Below are 17,962 nucleotides of genomic sequence, written 5' to 3' on the forward strand. Positions count from 1 at the left end.
ACTGTAATCACTACCTGATGCAGAATGTAACAGAAAAGCTAGAATGCAAACATGATTTTCTACTTACGACTTTTGCTATTTTCTTTACGTGTTTTGTCTTATACTATCACCTGCTAATACAGAAACTTAGATATATGATATGAACATATATCCAATATATAACCCGTATTTGAGAAACATGCACTGTAGCAATACAAAGCCTGAACTCTCCTGCTGACCACATTAGGATTTTATCAGGCACCTCTACCGTTTGATGTCTGTAGAGCTTTAAAGATTAGTTACCAGAGCTTAACTTCTGGTGAGCTAAATATGTGCAAGCTGCTTCTTCTATACAAATCTTACAATATAAAGAGAAACAGAATGATTTCAAGTATTAAGCAACACAATAAACATAAAAATGGGTAATATGGCAGAGTGCAGTGGCTCACGCCAGTAATCCCAGCACTTTGGGAAGCCAAAGTGGGTGGATCACCTGAGGTCAGGAGTTGAAGACCAGCCTGACCAACACTGCAAAACTCCATCTCTACTAAAAATACAAAATTAGCCAGGCATGGTGATGGGCACCTGTAATCTCAGCTACTTGGGAGGCTGAGGCAGGAGAATTGCTTGAACCCGGGAGGCAGAGGTTGCAGTGAGCCAAGATGATGCCACTGCACTCCAGTCTGGGCGACAGAGCAAGAATCTGTCTCAAAAAATAAAAGGGTAATATTCCTCATATCACATTTATACACATTTATATTTGTCTGGCACTAAATGCATAAAATGCCAGGAAAACAATAAGGTGCTGAAATAATTATTTTACTTTTAATTCATAGTCAATCTTGTTAGCCTTCATTATTTTATTATGATTTTGTAAATTATTTTAATAAAAACTAACTCTGACTTAGACTGCATTACATTATATATGGAAAACATCATCATATAGTTTCATGTTTAAACTCAATTAGTTTAATTAAGCCCATCTTAAAAATCATAGAATACATTTCAAATCACCTAAGATATAATATAAATAGCAATCAAAAAGAAATATAAATGGCAATTAAAAAGCAGTATCTCAAGTCATTATTTAATCCATACTTGAAAATGCAGCCTTATAATGTTACCTAAGTACGAAGTTTGAATTTCATGCAGAAAACTAACTATAGAGTCTCTGTTTTTCATATATTCACGTATCATACAATTTATCCAGACATATCCAATAATTAATACGATAGTAAACTCATTTGAAGAAAGTTATTGTGTGTACTATGTTCAAGACCCTCTGCTATTATGTATATGTATATGTATACATACACATTATGTGATTATATATAATCACATATTATATATAATATATAATTACAGTATATACATTATATAATCACATTATATATTACATTTTATATATACATGACATAGATTATATATAATATATAAATGTGTACAATATGTGTATATATAATCACCTATACAGTCATTCACTGCATAAGGATGTTTGGGTCAACAACTGACCGCATGTAGGAAGGTGGTCCCATAAGATTATAATACCATGTTTCTATTGTACCTTTTTTACGTTTACATAAGTTTAGATATGCAAATACTTACCATTGTGTTATAATTGCCTATGGTATTTGTCACAGGAACGTGCTTTACAGGTTTGTAGCCTAAGAGCAATAGGTTATGTACCATATGTCGTGTGTGTGTGTGTGTGTGTGTGGCAGCAGCCTGGAGTGCATTGGCGCAATCTCAGATTTCGATTCACTGCAACCTCCGCCTCCAGGGCTCAAGTGATTCTCTCACCTCAGCCTCCTGAGTAGCTGAGACCACAGGCCGTGCCACCACACCCAGTTAATTTTTTGTATTTTTAGTAGAGACAGGGTCTCGCCATTTTGCCCAGGCTGGTCTCGAACTCCTGAGCTCAGGAAATCCCCCCGCTTGGCCACCCAAAGTGCTGGGATTACAGATGTGAGCCACCGTGCCCCGCCTGTAGCACATGTCCTAGGTGTGGAGTAGGCTACACCACTGAGTTCTGTGTAAGTCCATCCACCCTACGGTGCTCGCACAGCCACACAATCGCCTAAGGACACATTTCTCAGAGAGTACCCCTCATTTCTCAGAGCGCACCCCTCTGGTAAAGCAACGTATGACGGCATGTCTTCATTAACCCCAGAATTAATACAGCAAATAGCCCTCCTGGCGAAATGTGGACAGGGAATGCATTTACACAGCCACCCAAGAACAAAATTGGGGGCGGGGGTAAGCCTTCCATTTTATCACACTGAATGCACTGGAATTGTCTGACAACTGTGACGGAGCAGTCCCCTGGAGACAGGCTTGTCTGGCACATGTTCTCTGGTCCAAGGCTGAAGTTGATTTTTGGAGCCCAATTCAGAAGGTTCTTGAATTACCAGAGAGGGCGAAGGACTGTTACGGCCTCTGTAGCTTTAAAAGGGGTCACTCATTTCATCTGGTAACCACTGCCACAGTCCCCGCGATGGCCTTTGTTCTGTTCGGACTGCCCAGGGGGACCTCGGCTCCAGGTCACAGCTCTGGGCACTCCCTTCCCCTCCTGCTCCCGGGATCTTGCTAAAGTGGAGATGGAAAAGTTTCAGGAGTGAGCTACGTTCTTAGAATTGTAGCAGAGAGAGGCGGGAGAGAGCAGAGAGGATCGGAGGGCAGGAGCGGAGAGAGGCGCTGTCTCCTGGAACGCGCGGGGGACCCGGAGGGCTGCCCCGGCGGGGATTAGAAGCGAGGCGGGTTCAGCGTCCTGGGCGCGGCAGGAAAGTGACCCGCAGAGCGAGGCGCGGCGCCCCGGGAGCTGGAGCTCAGCCCCACGACCCGCGCTGCGGCGGGCACCACGCGGGGGGCGCGCGGGGAGGGGAGAGGCGGGGCCGGCGGGGACTGTGTCGCCGCCGACGCCGCGGCTGCGGGTCGCAGAGGCGGGCAGAGAGAGCCGCCGCCGAGCGGGTGGCGGAGCCGTCCCCAGCCTCCAGCCGGCCTGGCTGTGCGCAACCGCGCCGGCCCCGGGCACAGGGGCAACTGCCGACCCCCTCACACGCCGCGCGGGGCTGGTCTCCGAGCCGAGTCCCGGCCATCGCCGTGTCGCCTGGCGCCCGGCTCCGGCGGACCCTTCTCCGGCAGGTAGGGGCGTCGGCGGGGCGCTGCGCGCGGTCCCAGCGCTGGGAACGTGGCGGGGCAGCCTCTCAGAGTCTGGAGGTACGCGGGGCGCAGAGGCTGTTCTGCACGGCCGGGCTGGGGACGCCGGGAGGGTGCCCGGGGTCGGACTTGCGGCGCTGGGTCCCCACCCAGAGTTCCCGCACGGTGAGGGCTGGACGCGCCTGGGGGGCGTGGAGAGGAGGCTTGTCGGTCCCTTCCTGGGAAAGGAATCGCGGGGACTTCCCAACCGCTAGGACGCGTAAGCCGAGGCTAGGAGTAGAAGCCTTCTGAACTCGGGACCTACCCCAGAAGGAGGGGGCGAAACTGGCCATTTCGAGGGACGCGGAAGCCCCGTTGCTAGGGGAGATGGGAGAAGCGGCGTGGTCACCTACACAACCGCTCCCAGGCGCGGTGGGGGCTCTGCTTCCTCCTCCTCTGTTTCTTTGGGGATGGAAAAGAGAGCAGAACAAAGATGTAGGGTGAAGGAGGGCTCCCCAGCTGTTGCCTCTTCCGCGGATCCTGCTGACCCCTCTGCGCGACCCCCGCTGGGCAGTGTCAGCTCCATTGTCTCGGAGGCCGGCGGCCAAGTGAGGGGCCAGTCTCACCCGGGGGGCGTCGAGCCTCAGAGCATCGCCCCGTCTTCCCTGGCTGCAGAAAACCAGTAGGCCGGTGGAAATGCTCCGTTTAATTGATCCCTAGTACGCCCCCGAAAGGAAATGGAGACGATTTCCGTCAAGTTCTCTTAGTATTTCTGTCATTTACAGAAAAGCAGTAGCTACTCACATGTGGCTCAGATGTCTGTGTGGGGGTTGTGAGCCAGGGCATTAGAACTGGGTGTTAACTGTTTGCCACTCAAAAGAATTATTAGCCATTGGAGGAGGAGCGGTTTCTCTTGCTAAGCAGGGTCGAGTGAAACTTGGCTGCTCTGAATTGGCCAGAGGAGTAAATGAGCAGAGGGCTGACCTGCGTCTTCCAAAGGCAGAAGCACAGGGGAAGCCAGGAGCCTCTTCTGAGTTAGTGGCTTTCTCTGCGAATCTCATGCAGTCTCTGGAGTCTGTGCTGGAATGAAGGTTAAAGCATTTACAACACGCGTTTGCCATGTGTTCTTGGGAGTATTTCTGACGCTCCTGCGGTCTATCCATGCGTCTCCCAGTGCTTTTCACTTAGAATCTAGAGGAAGAACAAGGGATCCCAAAGTAGTCAATGAGATCCTGAGATCAAAGCCACATGACTGAGGAGGGGCCAACCACAGATCCACTGGGACAACCAGCTTCTTTCTTGTGGGATTATTGCATAGCTACCAGAATAAATTACATGTTCTTCTTAGTATTTTTAATTTGTAGAAGCCTCGAAGGTAATTTGTCATCTGTAGGTTAAGGGTGCTCTGAAACATGTCTATTGGTCTTTTTGAAGTTATTTTAGTTTGTTAATATTAAACAAGCATATGTGACATATACTTAACACTATCACGTGTGATTAACTTTTGTAAGCATATAAGGTTTACATTTGATGGACGTTTTGAAAACAGTATATACAGCAATGCATTACGGACAGCATATGTTCCAGGGACCATACTACTTGCTATAAAAATCACCCAGAGTGTGATATTTATTTACTGAAGGAAAAATATGTTTAACCAATACAATTTTATCTAGAGGGCAGAATGCTATGGTTGGGTTTATCTGTGTACTATGAGAATTGGGAGGGGAAATTTAATAAAGTAAAATGATTTGTTTTGTATACATTAAAATAGCTCAAATATTTTGCACGTGCAATTAATACTATGAAGGTTTCTGCCCCTCTCCTCCACCCGCCTGGCCTGAGAATGCTTGAAGATACAAGCCCCACCTGCTGCTGTGCTGGGTCATGAATGTAATCTGTGGGTAAGTTAGTTGCCTGTGGATAAAGGAGAGTGTATACTGAATACAAGTTGGCTGCAGAACCCCAGTGTTCTTGAAGGAGACTGAATAAAAATAGAAATATTGCCTTCTCCTTGAGAAATCAGAAAATAAAATCTGTTGGGTAAAGCCACAATCATACATAGAATCATATATGATCCAAATATATATGTATATGTGTGTATCTCTATGTGTGTACATAACTTGCAGATCTTAAATGTGTTAAAACATTTGCATAAGTGAGAAGAGATACGGCACTGGAACTGTGATATTCGAAAATGATACTTTAAGCCTGTGCTCAGCTGAGCACCTCCAAAATGTGTCTGCCCTTTCCAGATCTCATCACCAGGGCAAATCCAGGCCAATAAAAACACATGTTCATAGAACAAGAAAATGCTGGGGTAGAACGGTACTTTCAAAATGTTCTGTTCAAGCTCGCTCTACCCCAAGTGAAGGCAAAGAGGTCTAGAAGACTTAGGTAATTTTTTTTTCAAGATCACACAGCTAGATATTGGCAAGGATGTTGGGTCTTGCTGTCTCCACCAGAATGGAGTGGTAGATGTGTAGGGAGAGAGAGTGATTTGATTACTTTCTCCCGAGAAAAGGGCTGGCCAGTGAAACCTGCCACAGACGTAATGCCTCTCTCTTCTCTCCTTACTCCCTTCCTGTATGATTCTCTGCCCACCAACCTTTCTTCTACATTCTGCTCTGTGCTAGAAATAACTCATTGTTCTTTGAGAGTTCCAGAGAGCAAAGAGTGAGCATGTGAAGAGAACAAGAAAAAACTTACTGAGATTAAAATGCATACAATTTAACCAGGTGGACTTAAAACATTTAAAAAGCCAGGCAGTAAAAGCAGGTGATTTTCCCCTGAATTCCACCGAGGCAAGGACACAGTCCTAGAGGGAGAAATGTCTGCATCACTCTCAGAAACTGAAAAGCTCACAGTAACAACACCTTACCTGTCCCGAAGTTGTTTTTCCATTTAATATCTCATTTGATTCTCCCAAGTGCCCTGTCTAGATGTAGGGAGGAACACTCATTCCACATTGCCACTCATTCCACATTCCACTCATCCTATGACTGAATTCTGGTCCTTCTCCTTCTCACAGATGTCCCCAGGCAAAATTAGGGGCTCCTCTGGGGCTAGGATATGTGTGGGTGATGAGCACCCTGGAACATCTATTGTCTTAATTTAAGTCTATTTTCATCTTTGTATCCTAATAGCCTGCCCTGGATGTGCTATTCAGTAAGGATTCAGTCAGTGCTTTCAGAACATGGTTGACTCATGAGTTAATTGAGATCAAACATTTATACTCAACTTACCTGTTTTAAGCACGGACTTTTTTTCAAGAGAATGTGCTAAATAATTTTCAGACAATGTAAAATTATAAAAATTTATTAACAATTCTATAGTGACATTTCCTGAAAATGAGTAGTCATTCAAGTATGCAGGACCTTGACTTTGAAGATTGTAAACTTCTAAGGACTGGCGAGGTGTGCTCCTTGGGATGCTAACTCTAGATTTTCTGGAGGTGCCCAATAAGAAGTAGATTCCGCAGCCTGTCCCAGGCCTACAAAATCAGAATCTGCAGCTGGGACCACAACCTTCCGCTGAGTCATTTACAGGAGCACACTGCCTTTGAGAACACAGTGGATGGTCTTTCAAAAATGTACACTGGGCGCACCCCCAACCCCCCATCTAGCTAGAGCCACTTCTCTTTCCCATTTATATAGGAATCTGTAAAGATTTTCTTACTTGGTTAGTTTTATGTTATTATAATAACTAGGAAGACGTGACAATAAACCAGGCCATTAATTCCAAGGAAGTTTAGGTTTACATTCTCAACTGTGACTAAAAGTAAACATGGATGAAATATTGGTAAACTTTAAGTGGTAGGATCAAATCAACTCATTTCTTATATATCCCACACAAGATTACAATTCTTTGTATGTAATTATGTTTCTAAAAATAACTATGTTAAGTGACTTGCTCTTTGTAATTTCTGTGATGTGCTTATTTCTGTGGCCAGAGAAGAAGCCTGAGCAGAAGCGTCTCCGTTCCCTCCCTCCACTTCATGGAAGTCCATTCCGGAGCTCTCCTCAGCCTGGCTTCTCTGACACGGCCCCTCTGTCCCTCTGCTCCGGTGGGCCCTCTGTGCCCTCACTTTGGCCCCTCTCTTCCCTTCTTTCCTGTGTTCTCAAGTCCCTCCTGCACCTCTTGGTGGGTGCATGTGCTTGGGCTCCATATCTGCATCTCCACTCCTGACCTGGAGGTTCCATACCACACCTGACTCCTCACATCCACACTGGAATCCTAATCTCGATTGTTCTCTCTAGGCCAGCCTCTGTTACTCCCATTGATTCCTGGGTTTTTTGTTTTGTTTTGTTTTGTTTTGTTTTGAGACGGGGTCTAGCTCTGTCACCCTGGCTGGAGTGCAGTGGCGCTATCTCGTCTCACTGCAACCTCTGCCTCCCAGATTCAAGTGATTCTCCTGCCTCAGCCTCCCGAGTAGCTGGGATTACAGGCACCTGCCACCACGCCTGGCTAATTTTTGTATTTTTATTAGAGATGGGGTTTCACTGTGTGGGCCAGGCTGGTCTCGAACTCCTGACCTCGTGATCCACTCGCCTCGGCCTCCCAAAGTGCTGGGATTACAAGCGTGAGCCACCACGCCCAGACTTGATTCCTGTTTGTTGGTTTATTTCCTACTGTTTTTCTCCTTCTTCCTTTCCCTCCCCCACATCCCATTTTCCATTAGTCATCAAGTCTTTACAATGTGTCTTATAAATATGACTGAGATGAGTCTTCTTTATTCTGACCTTTTAGGACTGCCCGGGATCCAGTCTTCATCATGCCCTGCCAGGGCTAAGGGACCAGGCCCTAATTTATCTTCCTGCTCCAGTCTTACAGTTGCCAGAGTGATTTATCTTAAATGCAAATTTAGCCATGAAACCTCTGACTTAAAAGACTCGAATGATTTCTTATAATCTGCAGCATAAAGTGCCTGCTTCTCCCCATGACAGACACCTTCTTGACCCACTCCCTGCCCAGCTCCAGCCTCCTCTGACACCTCTCCCGACTCACATCCCTGCATTTCACAACACCGAGGTGCTTGTTCTCTACGTGGAACTTAGCATTTCTGAATACACTGATTTTATTCATCCCCCTGTACACTGGGCTTAAGCTGCTTCTAGCTTTGTTCAGCTGGAATCAAATCCAGATCATCTTCCCCCAAACACCCCACTTCATTGAGGTCCCTCTTCTGCTGCCTGCCCATCTTCGCTGTTAACCCTTAGTGTATCGCACTTGTCGAAATGCCGGACTTTCCCTGGCACTGTGGTTACTGCTTCTTACTGATCTCTGTGTGTCTGGATTGGGTTGGTGTTGATATGAGTGGGTATGAGCACAGCAGAAGATGAAAGCCAGCTGCCCTGGAGGCAAGAGTGCCTGGGGGAGATTCTAGCTTCAACAGCTCCCTAAGCTCTGCCTAGGGACCCTCTATCTCACCTGTTATTGTATCTCTCCTCTGCCTGTAACCCCGGGTCCCACCGTATTCATCCTCTGACTCTCTCTCATCTGCTTCTCCCTTCCATAAAAGACATCTGCTCCTTCTACAGATGAGGAAAAGAAAACTCAGAGAGACTGAGTCATTTATTCAGAGTTACACTGCTAGCTTAGCGGAGATCCAGACTTGCAAAAAGGGCTGATTATTTACTCTGTGCTCTTAGCACCTTTTAAAAGAAGAAAACTGGCTTTTTAAACAAGTGCCATATAGAAAACCATCTATAGCTGGAAACAAGAAGCCACCACCACCAGTGGGCCAGCTCCAACCTTGGCCTGCTGGGTACAGCCTGTAAGCTAAACATGTCCTTTGCACTTTTAAAGTATGGAAAAAACCCAAACCAAATAAAGAATGTGTGACCAACTGAGACTCTGCAGCCCATACAGCCTAAAGTATTTACTCTCTGGCCTTTTACAGAAAATGTTTGCTGAACCCTGATCATTGGAATAATGAGACCTGAACATGATGTTTAGTATAATTTATGAGGTAGTTGACTTTGGCAAATAATTGTGATGCTGGAAAAGACTGGACATATAAAAATAAGTTGTAATCCTAGCACTTTGGGAAGCCGAGGCGGGCAGATCACGAGGTCAGGAGATCAAGACCATCCTGCCTAACCCAGTGAAACCCCATCTCTACTAAAAATACAAAAAATTAGCCGGATGTGGTGGCGGGCGCCTGTAGTCCCAGCTACTCGGAGGCTGAGGCAGGAGAATTGCTTGAACCCGGGAGGTGGAGGTTGCTGTGAGCCGAGATTGAGCCACTACATTCCAGCCTGGGTGACAGAATGAGACTCCATCTCAAAAAACAAAAAGCAATAAAAAATAAAATAAATTTTAGATTTATTGAATTTTAAGAAAAAAATGAAGGGAAAACCCGTAGTATATTTAAATACTTGATGTCATATTTATTTATTATATTTGATGTTTATTATTTATCTACAACTATTTAGCATGATAGACATAATTTTAAGTAATATAAGTAAAGTTAATTCCTCATCAAATCATTCTGGGTATTTTTGGTTAAAAATGCTTGAAGGTGTATATAACAGTGAGTTTGATGTTCAAATTATCATAAGCTGAATTGAATTATACATAAAAATTGATATTTGAATATCCTCTTTTCCTATAACCAAAATGTTGAAAGCATTTCAATGTCATTTTTGTTACTGAAATTAGTTGATATTTAAAAAATAAACCCAAGAGGCTAAAAACTGTAGCATGTGGTACTGTGTGCCTTTAATGAACACATTTGAAATATTAAATAATTTCTTTAAGAATGATAAAGTCTAATGCAAGCTTACTAATTTTTTTCTAATTTAGATTATTGGTTATAAGCAGCTGAGTAATATGTGGTTGCAGTCCCTGGGTTGAAATCATTTCATGAGGTCTCAAATCTTCTTTTGAAAAGTCTATTAATATACCTTTTATCTTTATTATTTGGAACAGAGAGCCATTAACTTTATATTCATTTCAGAGATTTAAATCTATATGCAAGAGCAAGACAAATGAAATTCGGCCTAAGAAATAAAGAAACTTAGTAGAACAGAATACTGAGAATATATTTTTATATTGGGTGTAGCTCGCTATTTTCATTTTATAGTGTGTAGAAACAAGTTTTCTGGAGTGAACCTAAGATATGTTATTTCTAAGGAAGGGAGTTTGCTAAAGCTATAGATATATAAGCATTCAGATCAGGATGATATATGGGGTTTCCCTAATATATAATATAAAATGGACATTGGGGCAGGAAATTGCAATATAGTATAATATGGTCAATAAGAAGGTAAACTTGAGGTGGAGAAGATTCCTGTTCCGCATCTCAATTCTCTGAGATGGTGAATACGTGGAAAACCCTTCCTAGGCCTCACCTGTGAAATGGTACAGGCACAGTGCAGGCAACAAGAGCTGAAGGCAGGGGCCAGCCACTGCCGGGAGCCGATAATATAAAAACCATAGAGATGATTTCAAAGCAGAACTGTTCTTCATAATTTTGGCCCCAATTTTCTTCATCAAGGAGAAGAAGCTCAAAAAAGTTTTTTTTTTTTTTTTAAATAAAAGGTCAGAATCTTGGATTAAAGCCAAAGACAGGTGAGGAAATTAAAACAAAAATTCATTTAGCTCTTTGAAGATCATTCAAGTGAGGCTCAAGTTAATCCCATGCCAGGAGACTGAAAGAATTGCAAATGTGCCTTTGCAGGTGCTACTTGTAATCTTTGGGACATGCTGGAGAATTATAGAAATGCCAGAAAATAGTGTAGGTCAGATGAGCTGCATAAAGAAGCATCCTCAATGATATGAGGTGTTACATAGAATTACATCAAAAATAAATTATATATGTAATATATATGCACACATCACAAATACTTTTCAAACCTTTAAAACATGAGGAGCTAGAATATATCACAATAGTAAATCATTGCAAAGTAACCTGATGACCTAGTATTTAAAAAAAGCCAGGTAAAATTAATATGAGAGTTTGCTTATCTATAACATTAGGTATCTGGACTAATTAATTTCCAGGGTTCCTGTGTTCTAAGAATTTATCATAGGTTTTATTATTATTATTATTTTTTTGCCTTTTCTTGGTGTCAGTTTTTTTAAATTGTGGCAAAAAACACAACAAAATGTATGATTTTAATCGTTTCTAAGAGCACAGTACAGTAATGTTAACTATATGGGCATTGTTGAGCTACAGATCTCTAGATGTTTGTTTTGTTTTGTTTTGTTTTTTGAGATAGAGTCTTGCTCTGTCACCCAGGCTGGAGTGCAGTGGCACGATCTCAGCTCACTGCAACCTTTGCCTCCCGGGTTTAAGTGATTCTCCTGCCTCAGCCTCACGAGTAGCTGGGACTACAGGCATATGCTACCATGCCCAGCTAATTTTTGTATTTTTAGTAGACTAGAGATGGGGTTTTGCCAGGTTGGCCAGGCTGGTCTCGAACTCCTGACCTCAGGTGATCCACCCACCTCAGCCTCCCAAAGTGCTGGGATTATAGGCGTGAGCCACCACGCCCAGCCCAGATCTCTAGAAGTATTAATCTTGCAAAGCCGAAACTCTACACCCATTGAACAACAACTCTGTATTTCCCTTATACCTCAGCCCCTGGTAACCACATTCTCTCTCTCTCTTTTTTTTTTTTTTCCTTTGAGATGGAGTCTCTCTCTGTTGCCAGGGCTGGAGTGCAGTGGCACGATCTCAGCTCACTGTAATCTCTGCCTCCTGGGTTCAAGCTATTCTCCTGCCTCAGCCTCCCAAGTAGCTGGGACTACGGGTGCACACCGCCACGCCCAGCTAATTTTTGTATTTTTAGTAGAGATGGGGGTTTCACCATGTTGGCCATGATTGTCTCGATCTCTTGACCTTGTGATCCACCCACCTCGGCCTCCCAAAGTGCTGGGATTACAGGCATGAGCCACCACGCCCTGCCAAGAACCGCATTCTATTTGCTGTTTCTATGAGTTGACTCTTCTAGGTGCTTCATATAAATGGAATAATGCAGTATTTGATATTTTGTAACTATTTTTTTTCATTTAGCATAATGTTCTCAAGATTCATCTATGTTCTAATCTATGACTAGATTTCCTTTACTTTTAAGGCTGAATAATACTCCATTGTTATGGGTAGGCCACATTTTCTTCATCCATTTATTTGTTGATAGAAATTTAAGTTGCTTTCACCTTGGCTTTTGTGAATAATTCTGTGATGAACGTGGGTGTGCGAGTATCTCTTCAAGATCCTGTTTTCAGTTCTTTTGGATTAAAACTTAAAGAAGCAGGATTCCTGGATCATATGGTAATTCTACTTTTAATGTTTTGAGGAACCCCTAAACTGTTTTCCATAGTGGCTGCACCATTTTACATCCCCACTAAAAGTACACAAGAGTTCCAGTTTCTCCATATCCTCACCAGCACTTGTTATTTTCTGTTTTTTGTTTGTTTGTTTGTTTGATAGTGGCCATCCTAACAAGTGTAAGGTCATATGTCATTGTGGTTTTAATTTGCATTTTCCTGATGATTAATGATGTCAAGCATCTTTTCATGAAGTTTTTGTTCATTTGTATATCTTCTTTAGAGAAAGGTTATGCAAATCCTTTGTTCGTTTTTTAATCAGGTCATTTGATTTTTTTGTTACTGAGTTGCGAGAGCTCTTTATATATATTGGATATTAAATTTTTATCAGATATATGGTTTGAAAATACTTTCTCCCATTCTGTATGCTTTTTTAAGTCTTTTGATCATCTCCTTTGCTGCACAGATTTTTGGTTTGATGTAGTCCTATTTGTCAATTTTTGCTTTTGTTGCCTGTGCTTTTGGTGTCATCAAGAAATCATTGCCAAATCAAAGTCACAAGGTTTTCTTCATATGTTTTTTTCTAGATGTATATGGTTTCAGATCCTACATTTTGTCTTTAATCCATTTTGAGTTGTTTTTTTGCTGCGTAAGGTAAAGATCAAATGTCATTGTCTTGCAAGTGGATATCTAGTTTTCCAACACCATTTGTTGAAGATACTATTCTTTCCCCATTGTGTAGTCTTGGAACTTTTGTTGAAGATCATTTAACTTTATACACAAGAATTTATTCTGGGCTCTCTATTCTGTTCCATTGGTCTTTATGTCTGTTTTTATGCCAGTGCCATACTGTCTTGATTACTGCAGCTTTTAACATGTTTTAAAAACAGAAGGTATAAAGCCTCCAGCTTTATTCTTTTTTTCTTAGTATTGTTTGGAATCTTTGGGGTCCTTTGAGATCCCATATAAATTTTAGAATTTCTTTTCAATTTTTGCCAAAAAATGCCTTTGGGATTCTAATAGGATTATGTTGAATTTGTATCTTACTTTGGATATTACTTGTATTTTAACAATATTAAGTCTTCCAATCCATGAATACAGTATATCTTTCCATTTATTTCTGTCTTCATAAATTTCTTTCAGCAATGTTTTGTAGATTTTAGGGTATAAGTCTTTTACCTCTCTGGTTGAGTTTATTCCTAAGCATTTTATTCTTTTTTGATGCTATTGTAAGTGGCATCATTTTTTAAATTTCATTTTTGGATTCTTCATTGTTAATATATAAAAAGCAACTTCTTTTTGCATGTTAATTCTGGATCCTGCAACTTTAGTGATTTCATTTATTAGTTCTAACAGTTTGCATATGTATGTGTGTATGTGTGTGTGTTTGTGCATAGTCTAGAATTTTCTACATACAGAATTATATGTTAATGGAGATAAGTTTACTTCTCCCTTCACAATTTGAATGTCTTTAGTTTCTTTTTCTTGCCTAGTTTCTCTGGTTAGGACTTCTAGTACTATGTTGAATAGAAGTGGCAAGAGTGGGCATCTTGCCTTGTTCCTGATCTCAAAGAAAACACATTCAGTTTTTCACTGTTTTCTCCATTGGGTATGATGTTAGCTGAAGGCTTTTCATATATGACCTTTATTATGTTGAGGTAATTTCCTTTCTAGTTTGTTGAATTTTTTTTTACCATGAAAAGGTGTTGAATTTTGCCAAATACTTTTTCTTTATCAATTGAGATTGTGTAATTTTTTATATCTCATTCTGATAATGTGATGTTTTACACTGATTTATGTTTGTATGTTGAACCATCCTTACATTACAGGAATTAATCCCACTTGGCCACGGTGTATGACCTAATCCTAACCCTAACTATTCTTCTCTTGTCATGTTGGGCAGCAGCAGTGAGCCACAGTTCTTAGCCATGTATCCTTGACTTAAAATATTTTCAACTTACAATGGGTTTATGGGACTATCATAAACCAAGGAGCATCTGTGTATTTAACTTTGCCAGAGATCTTTATATTTTTATAGGCTTTCATATTGCTATCTAACACCTTTGCATTTCAACTTAAAGGGACTCCCTTTAATGTTTCTCTTAAGGTGGTCTGGTGGTGATGAACTCCTTTAGCTTTTTGTTATGTAGGAAAGTTTTTATTTCTTCCTCAGTTTTGAAGGGCAGTTTTGCCACATATAATATTCTTGCTTGCTAGGTTTTTTTTAAAAAAAACTTTGAATATATCATTCCACTCTCTTCTGGCCTGTAAGATTTCTGCTGAGAAACCCACTGATAATCTTATGGGAGCTCCCTTTGATGTACCAAGTCACATTTTCTTTCTGCTTTCAAGATTCTTTCTGTCTTTGACTTTTGCCAGTTTGATTATAATGTGTCTCTGTGTCATTTTGGATTTATCAGAGTTGTAGTATGTTTAACTTCTTAAATTTGGATGTCTATTTTCATCCTCAGATTAGAGAAGTTTCCAGCCATTATTTATTCAGATAATCTCTCTGCCCGTTTCTCTTTTTCTTTTCTTCTGGGTCTCTCATAATGCATATGTTGGCCCAGTCAGTGATGTCTCATAAGTATCTTATGATTTCTTCATTTCTATCTGATTGTTATTATAGAAAATAATATCACTTATATTATTATCTACCTTCTGATTAGATAACTTCAAATGACTTAGCCTCAAGTTCAGCATTTTTTTTTCTTTTGGTTGGCCAAGTCGGTTGTTGAACATTTATAGTGAATTTTTCAGTTCAGTTATTATATACTTAAAGTCCAGAAGTTTTTTTTTAATGTGTAATTCCTATCTCTTTGTTAATATTCTCTTTTTGTTCCCACATAGGTTTCTGGATTTTTTTCTTATTTGTCTATCTGTGTCTTATTTAAACTCATTAAGCTGCTATAAGATAGCTATTTCAAATTATTTGTTACATAATTCATAGATCTCGACTTCTTTCCAGTTGAATTCTGGAGATTTATTTTGTTCTTTTGATTGGGCCAAGTTTCCCTTTTTCTTTGTATGCCTTGTAATTTTTTGCAGAAACTTGGGCATTTGAAAAAAAAAAAAAAAGCTATCTTTCTTAGTCTTTATGGACTAGCTTTATACTGAGGAAGATTTTCACTAGTCAGCCCAGCTAGAGATTCTGGAGGCCTCTCAAAGCTTTTTTGGGGATGCACTTTCTCTGGCTAGTATGTGTAATTTTCCAGAGAGGTTTGCTTGTTTCTTTTCTTGGAGTTTGTAATCTCCTGCTCCCTCTGGTGTTTATCTTTGTTGCTGCTTCAGCAAGTCAGCAGTTCTCTTGTTCTCAGTGTCTCCCAGGGATCTAAAGTATGCAAGTTTTGTCAGTATTCTAAATCAGGTTAAAGAGAAATCAGTGTCTTGGTATCTCCTGAAAGCCCTAACATTGGATGCATTTTTTCCTCCTTGTCTTTCCCTCCTGAGAGAGAAGCTATGAGTTGAGAGTTTTCTCCCAGTTGTGCTGAGCTCTGCCAGCTTGGGGTAGAGGGAGGGAAGGTAGAATGTAAAGGCTTTTCTTACCCATTTCAGTGCAGATATTCTTGAAGTTGCATTCCCTGAGGGTACTGCAGCTTCTTCACTGGTTTCTGAAGTTCTCGTAAAGGTGTTTTGGTTCATATGTTACTTTTTAGACAGTGTCTTTTTGGGAGAGTGAGGGATGGGACTTACTATTCAGTTATCCTGTTATCATCCCATAGACTGGAGTTTAGTTTAATTTTAACCAGATGTTCTGCAAACCTTCCTGGATTTCCCAGAGGACACCTTTGCTCTCATTAGCTATCATTCCTATTTGTGGACAGGAGAAACTGAGTAAGATGAGAAACGCTGAGCTAAACCAGGTTGCTTTAAAATAAAATATTTAATAAACCAATGTTAGCCTTAGACCATCAAAGATAAATTTTAGTAGAAGATAGTTAAAAGAACAGGCAGAGAGATCTGAAACCTTCAGGGAGTAATATCAGTAGAGGACTGATCAAGGAAGACCAACAGAAACGGAATTGGAGTCCCGGATAAACATCAAGACCAGTATGATACTTGCACAACCTGAAGAGTATTTTTAAGTGGAGATTTCTCTCATACAGAAACTAGAGAAAGGGTTTTTGGTTGTTAATAGAAACATTACAAAGTAAAAATAATTCAAAAGAAAAAAATGAAAGAATTCATAATCCTACTACTCTATGGAAAGCTACACTTTACACTTTGCTGTACATCTTTCCCTAAGGTTGACTGTAGGATTGTGTATACGTGTATGTGTACATATAAGAATATACAAGTTAGCATTAATTCCACTCCTTCCTCATAATGTAGTAACCACATGGTTTGAATGAGATTGGTCCAAGTCAAACTCTAAAAGTGGGCTATGATTGGCTTAAGTTGATCAGCATAATCTTGCTTGCTCAAATGACTTTATTTTACCTTTGGTCATTTTTCAAGTTTAAGAATAGCATTAAAAGATATACCTAATGTTAAATGACGAGTTCATGGGCGCAGCATACCAACATGACACATGTATACATATGTAACAAACCTGCACGTTGTGCACATGTACCCTAAAACTTAAAGTATAAAAAAAAAAAAAAGAATGTGACCCAACTGAGTGTGGCCCAGGGCTTTTCTTGCATCATGGACTCTCTCTTTGTCTTCCCCCTCCAACCCCAACACTGTTTTGCTACAGTCATGTTGCTGTCATCCCAGAAGCCCTTTTATTACAAATGTTGCTACAAGATACAGCAGAAGTTGAGTACCTTGAGTGAGAAGAGCAAGGGGCTAAAGCCATGGTCAAGTAACACCTGAAATAATCCCCAATATTAGTTCTGCCCTAGAATGCTTGTGGATTGCAGAAGGACGGTCATGATAGTTAATTTTTATTTTTTGTTTGTTTGTTTGTTTGTTTTCGTTTTTCGTTTTTTGGGACAGAGTCTCGCTCTGTCGCCCAGGCTGGCGTGCAGTGGCGCGATCTCAGCTCACTGCAAACTCCGCCTTCTGGGTTCACACCATTCTCCTGCCTCAGCCTCCCGAGTAGCTGGGACTACAGGTGCCCACCACCACGCCCAACTAATTTTTCTGTGTTTTTAGTAAAGACGGGGTTTCACCGTGTTAGCCAGAATGGTCTCCATCTCCTGACGTCGTGATCCGTCCACCTTGGCCTCCCAAAGTGCTGGGATTACAGGCGTGAGCCACTGTGCCCGGTAGATAGTTAATTTTTGAAAATTGATCTTAGTCTTTTGATTGAGAACTATAACACATATAGAGAAAAATGCAGGTAATATACAGGCACACGTAAGAAATTAGTATAAGGTAAACATGTATCAAGAAATAGACTATTATAAACCATTCCACCATTCAGCACCCTTACTTTCATAGTATTTATGTATTTATTTTGCTTTTCTCTATTGTTTTGTCACCTAAGTACACATGTCTAAATGCTATAATTTTGTTTTGTGTGATTGTGAACTTTATGTGAATAGAATTATTCATTTTTGCTGTATAGTCTGCAGGTTATTCAGTTTTGCTGCTGGGTACATTTATTCTTGTGAGTATACCAGAA

General features: G+C 41.1%; 1 protein-coding gene across 4 annotated transcripts in view; it reads left to right on the forward strand.

Moving 5' to 3' along the window:
* The first annotated feature begins 2,457 nt into the window (after nucleotides 1-2,457).
* The window catches only part of MYO16 (myosin XVI), a 717,368-nt gene continuing 701,863 nt past the window's right edge, over nucleotides 2,458-17,962 (forward strand). The window contains exon 1 of one of the 4 annotated variants that reach the window (XM_054529223.2): nucleotides 2,458-2,593. The gene's annotated coding sequence lies outside the window, so the exon portion shown is untranslated. Of the gene's footprint in view, nucleotides 2,594-2,873; nucleotides 3,196-3,741; nucleotides 5,019-17,962 lie in introns of those variants that run through there. The other 3 variants (XM_054529222.2, XM_054529219.2, XM_054529218.2) reach the window with 3 other exon arrangements.

Source organism: Pongo abelii, chromosome 14 (genome assembly GCF_028885655.2).
Source record: "Pongo abelii isolate AG06213 chromosome 14, NHGRI_mPonAbe1-v2.0_pri, whole genome shotgun sequence".
NCBI lineage: Eukaryota > Metazoa > Chordata > Mammalia > Primates > Hominidae > Pongo > Pongo abelii.